Below are 10,845 nucleotides of genomic sequence, written 5' to 3' on the forward strand. Positions count from 1 at the left end.
CCTCAGGGACAGGACCCCTGCACAGTGGATCAGGGTCACAGTGAGGCAGGGTCCCATCAGGGAAGGCCTGGCTTGGAGCTACACTGGCGGACAAGGTCATAGGCCTAAGGGCACAAACAAACAGCATCTGTCACACCCAGGGAACAATGGCAGAGCTGACACCATGGGTCAGGGCAATAGGGACCAGGGCTGCTTGCTGCTCCATGAGAAAGCTACTCCTTTTTGTTTTGTTTTGTTTTTTTGAGACAGGGTCTCACTACATAGTTGAGACTGACCTGGAACTCACTGTATAGCCCACGCTGGTCTCGAACTCACAGCGATCCTCCTGCCTCAGCCTCCTGAGTGCTGGGATCACAGGCGTGCGCCACCACACCAAGCGGAGAAAGCCACTCTTACTACTGTGTTACAGAGGCGGAGACTGAGGCTCAGAGACGTGAGCTCACTCACACAGTGAAAACAGGATAGAAGGGCCCAAGTTCAGGCTCAGCCACTACTGTGTGGACGGAATGAGACCATGAGAAGGAACCAGCAGGGCTCAAAGCCAGTGCAAAGGCCCTGGGGCAGGTTGGTGCCCAGAAAAGGAGCAGTAGCGGCTAAGAGACTGCATGGCTGCAGGGAGTAAGCCAGCGGGAGCCAGAGCAGATGGAGGAGAGCCAAGTGTGACAATACTGCCCTGCTGTCCCACCCAGCCAGCACCAGGGCTATGAGAGAAGCCCCTGCCACCCTCTTGCCCACCCACACCCCTTGCTACCTCCCTCCACCTGGGGTGGGGTGGGTGGGGCCTCTTTCCCTCCCTGAGACCGAGAGGGCCTAGAATCCTGCTCTGGCCAACAGAATGAGGTGCAGGGGCTGTCACTCCAGGAGTCCTCACCCTAGCTCACCCCTCTGAAAGTTCCCAGTTATTTCTGGACGTAAGACTGCAGGGTGGAGGCCCCTGCCCCACCTTTGCCTCCCTCTGAAATCGGAGGTTTTTCTCAGTACAAAACCGATCAGTTTGTAAAGCAGGCAAAGACTGTGGCACAGCCACCCCCAGACTCCTACAAAGCACTCAGGTGGGTCCCTCTGGTGATAAGAGGTGACGGGGAAATCGGCCTAGGTAAGCTGGCCACCTGTTAGCCAGCGGTGGACGCTGACATCCCCACACCAGGAAGGACAGGGAGGGAGCAAGAACTGACCCAGGATGAGCACACTGGTGCACACCTGTAGTCCCAGCATTTTAGGAGGCTGAGGCAGGAGGATCTCAAGTTTGAGCCCAGGGCCAGGGATGTAGCTCAGTGGTTCCGCAGCCTGCCTCACAAGCATAAGGTCCCGAGTTCCATCCCCGGGACCAAAAAAACAAAAAACAAAACAACAAAAAATCAAGTTCGAACCCAATCCAGGCAACTTACAGAGACTCTTATCTCAAAATAAAATTTTAAAGAAAGGGCTATGCATACAGATCAATGTAGACAGATTGCCTAGCACACTCAGGGCCCTGGATTCCATCCCTGGCACCACAAAACAACTCAGAATGAATCAGACACCCAGAAGAGTATCACTGATACAACATTACTAACACCTGCCCTGGGCCACTTCTAGAACTTTCTTGCATAGCACTCAACATAGACAGGCCCTGAGAATCCCTCGGTGATTAAGGGACAGAAGCTTACACCAGCATAAACCAAAGTTCCCCCACAGCACCACTCAGGGAACGGGCAGAGCACACCAGTGACCCCAGCACTCAAGGAGGCTGAAGCAGGAGGACCACCAGGAGTTCGAGGCCACCCTGGGTTACATATTGAGTTCAGGGCCAGCCTCGGGGCCAGGGATTTAGCTCAATGGTTCCGTCCCGTCGCCTGCCTCTCAAGCACAAGGACCCCAGTTTGATCCCCAGTACAAAATACAAAAAAAAAAAAAAAAAAAAAACAACAAAAAAACTAGATGTCTCCCCAGAAATTTCACTACTGGAGGTGGGGCCTGGCCAAAAAGGGCAGGTCTTAGGGGGGGCGGGGCCAAGCGTGTTTCTGTCTGGTTCCTCCCTGTTCTCCGCTTCCCGTGGCCATGCTGAGCAGCTTTGCTCCGCCAGGCCCTCTGCCAGGCCATTTCATTCAGCCTCGAAGCCAGCTGACCATGGACTGCGCCCACTAAAAAACGAGCCAAACAAACCTCGCCTAACAGACACAGGTGTGGGGTATTTTGTCCCAGGGACGGGAAAGTGACTAATACACCTGCAAACCATAATGAGGGGGCCAAAGACAGCCCCATTGCCTGCTTCTGTAAATAAAGACCCACGCTAGCTCCCTCTGCCCTACAATGGAGGTCCCAGTACAGAAAGCACACCGCCCCACCTGCCCTGGGCTTAGAAAGAGGTGCCCTTCTTTTCACGTGCACCCCAGGTGGGCAGACACACAGCCTGGCACAGAGCAGCCCAATAAAGAGCAGACAGCAGCCCAAGCAACGCACAGAATGTACAGAACGGGGCATCGGGTAGCTGTCTAAGGGAAACTGCTGCGCCTGGAGCGGGGGTGCCCTCCTGTAATCTCAGCACTCTGGGAGGCTGAGGCAGGAGAACTGCAAGTTCAAGTCCAGCCTGTGCAACTTGGCGAGACCCGTTCTCAAAATAAAAAAAGGGGCTGGGGACATAGCTCAGTGCAAAGGTCATTAGTTAAAAACAAAAAAAAGCGTCACTCTGACCCACAGGAACAGCGACCAGGAGCCAGGGAGCTCGACAGTCTGGGGAAAGGGCGGAACAGGCCTGGGGGATGCTGCTCCCCACCTCCAAGCTGACTGTGAAGCCCCAAGACCAGGGCAGCAGGGACAGACACAGACACAGGTCAGTGCTGCCGTCTCAGACCGACTGGGCAGGCAGAGAGGAACCCAGCACTGCCGGTCTCGAGACCTCAACAAGGGCACTGGACACTTCCGGGCAGGAAAAGTCAGCCGCCATGGCGCTGGGACAGCAGAAGTCCACAGCAGAGGGCACAGCGGACCCTCAGCTCGAACTCGGCCTGAGTCACAGGCAGCACCTGAGAGCTGAAACCACAGAAAGTGGAGGAGGATGAGGGGCACAGGGGCACGCGCTCATCTGCCACCCGGCTACTCGGAGGCCGAGGCAGAAGGATCACGAGCTCGAGGCCCTGCACCGGCAACCTAGGGAGATCTGGTCTCCGAACAAAATATTAGGGCCGGGGATGCAGCTCCGTGTGAAGGGCCTGGTGCCTCCCCTAGTAGCAAAATTTAAAAAGCCAAGAGCCAAGTCCAGGCGAGAATGAACAGAATTCCTGTGGAAACAGCCTGGCAGTTCCTCAAATGGAAGGAGAGTTTCCCTGAAGCCCAGCAGGCCTCCTCTTTTGTACCCACCCGAGGGAAGAGCTTCACCCTCACGAAAACCTGCACACAGATGTTTCTAACGGTGCTAGCCGTAGCGCTCACAACCATCCAAGGGTCTACGCACACACAGCGAGGTTCACCCGCGAGGTGGAACAGTACTCAGCCAGGAAGAACAGTGAGGCCGTGACACTCGCCACAGCGTGGATGGACCCTGGGGACGCCACACACTGACAGACGCGAGACGGAAGGCACAGCGTGGGCTCCGTGGACAGGAAACGCCCGGGACAGGCGACTCCAGAGACAGGAAGTGGACCGGCGGGGGGCAGGAGAGGGGAGAGGAGGGGATGGGTGACCGCTCCAGGGGGCGGGTCCGGTTTGGGGGTGATGGGGTGCTCTGAGCTCTGGAAGCAGACAACGGTGACAGGTGCACAACGCTCCATCAGGCGCTGGGCGGGCGCGGTGTGTGGTGTGGGAATGGTCACTGCGCCGAGCTGCTGCTCAGAAACTGGTGAGAAGGGCGCAGAGTGACGTGGACGTCACAGACTCCGTGGCACAGGCCGGGCTGCGTGGCCCCAGGCTCCCCAGTGGCTGAGTTCTCACAACAGGGACACTTGGGGACACACGGCTTGGGGCCGGCAGCGCTTCCTCTGCTCCAGCTGCAACGTGAGGCCTCCCGCGATGGGAGAAGCAAAGGAAATCGCAGAGCGGCGGGAGAGGCGGGGACGGAAGGGGAAGCTGGGGAAGAGGGTGCCGGGCACTGGCTGGAGGGCGTCAGCCTCCCTGCCTCTCTCTTCCTGGGACGCAGGTCCCCCCTCGCCCGCCCTGGACGACGCTCCCCACCCTGGCTGCGGTAGGTAAACAGGAAGCCCAGGAAGCCCGGCCCAGGCAGGGGTGCCCGTCCTGAGCCCTGCGGGGACACCAGGCTGCAGGACACGTTTACTCGCCCGCCCTGGACGACGCTCCCCACCCTGGCTGCGGTAGGTAAACAGGAAGCCCAGGAAGCCCGGCCCAGGCAGGGGTGCCCGTCCTGAGCCCTGCGGGGACACCAGGCTGCAGGACACGTTTCCAAAGCCCAGAGGCCAGGACGTGACAAAGGCAAGCCCTGTGGCCACCACAGAGCCGTCGGGCCGGAAGCCCTGGGTCCCGTCAGCAGCAGCACGACACAAACATATGCGCGCCTGGCGGACAGCGGCTGCGGCTGCAGGGCGCGGGACGCGAGTGCACGGACCGCGTTACCTCGAGGAGGAGGAGACCCGGGCTTGCGTTTCCTTACTACACGCACATCAGCGCTGGCCTGTGCTTTCAGACAGGCCTGTCTCCGCGGAGTCACAGGCAGAGGAAAGGAACGGAACCCAAAAACCTGGGAACAGAGCAGCCACATGCAGAAGCTTAGGAGGCAAGAGCAGCAGCCTCGCAGAGTGGTGGCGCACACCTGTAATCCCAGCACTCTGGAGGCAGAGGCAGGAGGATCCCTGGAGTACAAGGCCAGCCTGGGCTGGCTACAAAGCAAGACTCTCATTCAGAAGGTGGTTTGCGGGCCAGGGATTTAGCTCAGTGGTGCCTCACAAGCACAAGGTCCCGAGTTCGATACCCGGTACCACAAAAAAAAGAAAGCAGTTTGGGGACAGTGAGAGCTGCTTGCACATCAGTTACACCCTCAAATACCTCTACCAGGTACAGTGCCTGCCTAGCAAACACAAGACCCTGAGTTCGATCTGCGTTACAGAAAGAAAGAAGGGAAACGAAAAGAAACGAAATGAAACAATAACACCTATACCAGGACGAATTCCAAAGACAAGACGGATCATCATTAAAAAGAAAAAACCAGGGCTGAGGATGTAGCTCAGTGGCACTACAACTTGCCTGGAAAGCACAAGGTCCTGAGTTAGATCCCCAGTACCAGGAAAAACAAACAGACAAACAGTTAAGTGCTTTCAAAAGAAAACAAAATTATAGATGTGCTATAAAAATTTCCCCTCGGTGACAGAAAAGGGTCCACAACATATAAAGAGTGCCTAAAAATCAATAAGACAGGTTGCTCAATGTCAATCAGGAAAGGCTGATAAGGCTGGTTAATGCGGGAAACCTCCAGGGTGATCAGGAAAATAGGCCTCGCCTGGGGCCTGCAGAGCAGGAGCAGCAGCAGCAGCAGCAGCAAGAGGCTCGATTGGCGGTGGCCCCGTCTCCCTGACGGGTGACCCCAAGTTTTCCAGCTCTGACAAAATCGCTGTGAGATGAGCACATGTGAAGAGCCCTGACTGGGCCCCCTGCGGCCCGTGTGCCAAGCCCCAGGCTTGTGTTCGCCGCTACTCCTCCCCGCAGGAGCACACTCTGAGGAAAGCAAAGACGTATTAAAAAGGAAGAGATCAGTCCTATGTGCAGGGGCACACCTGTCACTGCAGCACCCCTGGGAGGCTGAGGCAGGGTCCCAAGTCGCAGCCCAGCCTGGGAAATGCAGCAACTTAGCGAGTTTTGTCTCAATTTTTAAAAGTGCCAAGGATGCAGCTCACTGGGATGGCCCGGGCTCAATCCCCAGCACTGAAAAGAAAGAAACAGGCTGCCACTCGGGATGGCTCAGTCCACACCCCTCTTGCTTTGACACCCCGGGGCCTCCAGGGCCTGGGAGAGACCAGGTTCCCCGGGAGGATCCTGCAATTCTTACAGACTGCAAACATCACACCTTTGAGACACAAACCAACACTTCCACAGGGCAAGGCCTCACCACACCTCCCACCAAGCCCCAGTGCAGGGCCCTCATTCCGTCCCCAGCCCTCAAGGCCTGCAGGTTAGGCACACATCTGCATGTGTGACACTGTACAGGGACAGGACAAGATGCTGAGTGTCTATTCTCCCTGTGGTGCTGGGGAGTGAACCAGGGCTGTCCACTGAGCTACACCCGACCCCTTTTTGTTTTCATTTTTTTGTGGGCTCAGTTTGAACGAGTCTTAACCTGTAGTCCAGGCTGACCCTGAATTCACGAGGTAGCCAGGGCTGGCCTTGACCTTGAAGGGATCCTCCTGCCTCAGTCTTCTGAGTGCTGAGATTACAGGCGCACCCCACCCTGCCAACCATTTTCTATTTTGCTAAGTCACTAAAACTGCCCAGGCTGAGCTTAACTTGCAATCCTCCTGCCCCAGCCTCCTAGCGTGCTGAGTTTGAAGAGTGTGCCACCGGCCTGGCCTAGGACTCCATCCTGTACCCAAAGGTTTGCAGGTTTGCAGACGGCCTTGCACAAGCCCCGTCAGGCTGTGGCGAGGTGGATGAAGTGGGCTCCGGACTAACCCCAAAGTCACTGACCTCCAAGTGCCCAGCGGGCCTGGGAACCTCCTCTCTAGCCCTCCCAGAGCCTGTGTGCCCACTTATAAACACCCAGGTCCCTCAGAGTCCCGGGGACTGAGGGTCTCACCAGTCACAGCCTGGCAAGTTCCTGGGACACCACTGGTCTCATGTTGAGAAGGGATGTCACCTGCTTGAAGTCACACGCTGCCTGTTACCAAGAAGACAGGGCCCAGGCCACGCCCCAGATGCCCCACAGGGCCCACATCACTCATTGTCAACAGGCATTGGGTACAGGCTTAGTAGCCAGCCTGCACTCTGTCCTGCAGGCCACAGTCTATTCAACAGGTTATTGCCACTGCCCACAAAGCTCAAGCTGTGGCTCATATCTCAGCTTGACTACCCTGCTCACTCACTCACACTATGATAACCCATTTCATTTTTTTTTGTTTTGCCTTTTTTTCCCCCCCAGAACTGGGACAGAACCCAGGGCCTTTGCTCTGAACTACAACCTCAGACCTTTTTTAATTATTCTGAGACAGGGTCTCACTAAGTTGCCAGAACAGGGCTGGATCTTTCGATCCTCCTGCCTCAGCCTCCTAGAGTGCTGGGATGACAAGCATGTGACATCACACCTGGCTCCGATTTCCTCTCTGAACTGACCGCTGCCCAAAGTGGTTTTACTCAGAGCCTGGCAAACACTTCCCGCAGTGGGGCAGGCAGTGAATATTTCCAGTCCCACTGCTTGGCTCTGGTTTTAGCAGGAAGTCATCAAGGACTACATGGGAATGGATGGGGTAGCTGTGTGCTGATAAAACTTTATTGACAGAAAACTTCATTAACAAAAACACATCATAGACAGAGTAGCTCAGATGCTATCGAGGTGGCAGCCACTGAGCCAACCCTTGATCCCTGGCCGTATTTCCCACCTGTTATTCAGCGTTCCTTGGGGGCAGTGAGTTTCTAGATTCCCTGACGTCACCCGCATCCCCAGGGGCCCATGTGACCCACAGTGGCTGCTCAAGAAACGTGAGAGCCAGGGCAGCAATGCCAACCTGTCATCCCAGCACTCTGGAGGCTGAGGCAGAAGATGGCAAGTTTGAGGCCAGTGAGTGAGACCCTGCCTCAAAAACGTAAAGGGCTCAGAATGCGGCTTGGTGTGAAGGTCCTGGCTGGGTCCAGTCCCCGGTACTGCAAAACAAAAAAAGTATCTCCGCTCCCAGTGGCCACAAGGCTCCCCGCCCCCCCGCCACCATCCTCGGCACCGTCCGCTCGAGAGCACCTGCTGTGCACCCGGCAACCTGTCCTGTGCCGGGCTGTTCCAGAGCTGGGGAACAGAGCCCCTGCACTCTTGGGGGAAGTGAGGGAGGTATCAGAAAACACAGCAAAGCCGAGTGCATCAAGTGACAAGCGCTGTGGTAACAAAAGGGGGAGGGTATAATGAGAAGGGAGGGTAGAGGAGGGGACAGATGGAGGAGAGGGGACTGTTTTACCTCAAGAAGGTCAGGGAGGGCTCACTACAAGAAGAAATTTGTGGGCCGGGGATTTAGCTCAGTGGTTTCGCCACGTGCCTCGTAAGCACAAGGACCCAAGTTCAATCCCCGGTACCAAAAAAAAAAAAAAAAAAAAAAGAAGAAATTTCAGTAAAACCGTGAAGGAACTAAAGAAGTGACAGATTTGGAAAAATAGTGATCAAGGTGGTCACAGCCATGCAAAGGCCCTGGGGCAGCATGGAGTCCAGCATGGTGCAAGGAGCAGTGAGGAGCCCCTGTGGTTAGAGCAGAGGGAGTGAAGAGCAGAGAGGGGAGAGGGAGGGAGGAAGAGAGGGAGGAGGGAGGTGGGATGGGCTGCAGGAAGGACCTGAGCTTTGGCCTCAAGGAGGTGGGAGCCCAGGAGGGCTGAAGGCAGAGGTGGGACCAGATCTGAGACAGTCCTTAACTGGATCCTCCCAGAATGAGCGTGCTGATCCAGGCAAGCCAATGATGACAGAGCTGAACCAGATGAAAAGAGAGGAGGGGGAGATGTGGGCAGATTCTGGGCTGATTCTGAAGGCGAAACTGACATAACTCGCTACCAGATTACATGGGGCGAGGAATGAGGCCACTGCTAGAGGCCGCCAGAGACAAGAAGGGGGAGGAAAGGGCTTAGGCTGAAATCCACGTAGATGCCCCCAGACCCCAGCCCTCAGAGACCACTCTGGCAGACACCAGAGAATGCCCGGCAGGGAGGCTGGCCGCAGCTCTGGCCAGGCCTCGGGAGCAGGGGGCCTTACTCATCCCCACCAGAACGGCCCCAATTACAATCGCCTGACTCCTGGGGCTGGCAGTGCTGGGCCCAGCCTCTTTCTGCCTACCCGCCCTTGACCCAGCCACCGCCACAGCTCGGCTGGGAAACAGACTGGGACACCGAGCACCCACGGCACAGACCGGAGCTCAAGGACGCTCACGAGACCTCCCTTCTACCAACAGAAAGCACCTGAGTGGGCCCAGCAGGGCCAGACAAAGGGCCATGGACAGGGGCGCTAGGCTGACAGCCAGGGTCACTAAACCTGATTGACTTAGAGCTCACGCGGGGCAGCCCAAGGCAGAGGCAGTCAGCGCCCCTCTTTACAGAGGGCTGAGGCTCAGCAGGCGAAGGTCACACGGCAGTGAAGCTCCATGGAGTTTCCTGATAACCAATCCAGAGGTGAGGACAAACTATTTCAAGGTTGTTACAGACAACGCGGTGGCACACGCCTGTCATTCCAGCACTCAGGAGGCTGAGGCAGGAGGATCCCGAGTTTGAGCCCAGCCTGGGCAACTTAGTGACTTAGTGAGCCCGTCTCAAAAAAAACAAAACAAAACAAAACAAAAACAACGCTGGGGATGGAGCTTAGTGTGAATGTCTGTGGTTCCATTTCCCAGTACATCAAAAAAAGAAAAAGAAAAGGTGTGGAGAGTCACCACCCAAAGTCCAAGGCACTTACAACAGGACAAGTGGGTTCAGAGGAGCAAACAGACGGCCAGCTGGCAGAATCTGAGCTCTGTGGACTCCAGTGCAATGCCGGTGGGGAGGGGCCCATCCTTACCTCCCACTCAGCCCCTCTATCTGTCCCCAATCAGATCACCAAGACCCTGATAAAGCGAATGCTTGCCCTGCGGTCCCCTGTGGGTGATGAGTCTGGTTCACTGTGAGGGCTGCTGGCGGCAGGAAGTCGGGGGAGGGGGTGCTGGGAAGGGACCCGGGCAGGGGTCCTCGGCCCTGCTGGGATCTTCCCCTGGGCCTGCCTGCCGCTGGGTGTCAGTCAGCAGAGATGAGAAGCCGGCCGTGAATGAGGCCACCTCCGTGGTGGCTCGCTCTCTTCCTCTGTCACACTCTGTCTCCAGACATTTCTCCCAGTCCCCAGGCAGCCTGGCATCTCCTCCTCGCCTGCCTTCCTGCCAAGAAAGCTTCAGGAGGCCCGGGAGGAAGGAGGGTGGGTGCCCGTGTGGGTGTCTACAGGGACGGCCGCCCTGGGGGTGCACGAGTTCTGCAAATCTGGGCACTTCCTCTCCCGGAGCTTGTGACCTGGAAGGAAGCACTCTGTGCTGCGGGCTCCGCACACCGCCCTGTGAGACACAGCCTCGAGAGAGGCAAAGGAGCGGCAGAGTCAACTCCGCGATCGGGACCCCGAGAGGGGCCCAAGGGAAGGGGAATGGGGGTGGCCATCTCCTATTCCACCGGCTCTCGGGGACGGTACCCTGAGACATCAGCCCTTTAAACCTGGCACTTTACAGAGAGGTAAACTGAGGCCCGGAAGGCAAGGAACAGCTTTCTTGCTACTGGGCACAGGGGTACCCAGGCCTGGGGGCCTCCAGAAAGACAGGTGACACAGAGGCTGACCCCAATCAGAGAGGCCCACCCCCTCCCAAGCAGGCGTCCTGCTTCAAAACCACACAGGTGACTGCTTTGCTGGCGGACAGGCCTAGGTGACAATAAGACGGGCATCCGGGGGGGGGCTCCAGGAAGTGGGGCAGGGGTCGCATCTTGGGTAGAATGGGGTTTCTGAAGCATTCCACACAAAAGCGAACAAGAGCGAGTCCCCGAGCTCCCCAAATGATCCAGATCGCCCACCCGGCCTCCCAAATGGGGGTCCCCGCGGACCTGCGGACCGCCTTTCCCACAGGACCCTAAAGGTGGATCGCTGCACCCACAGACTCCTAGACAAGGCCCTTTACTCTCTCACTAGACCGGCGCCCCGCCAGGACCCCCGGAAAGGGCGGAGCCAGGCGACCCCCACGC

The sequence above is a fragment of the Fukomys damarensis genome, unplaced genomic scaffold (genome assembly GCF_012274545.1).
Source record: "Fukomys damarensis isolate Sample0158 unplaced genomic scaffold, DMR_v1.0_HiC HiC_scaffold_37, whole genome shotgun sequence".
Taxonomy (NCBI): Eukaryota; Metazoa; Chordata; class Mammalia; order Rodentia; family Bathyergidae; genus Fukomys; species Fukomys damarensis.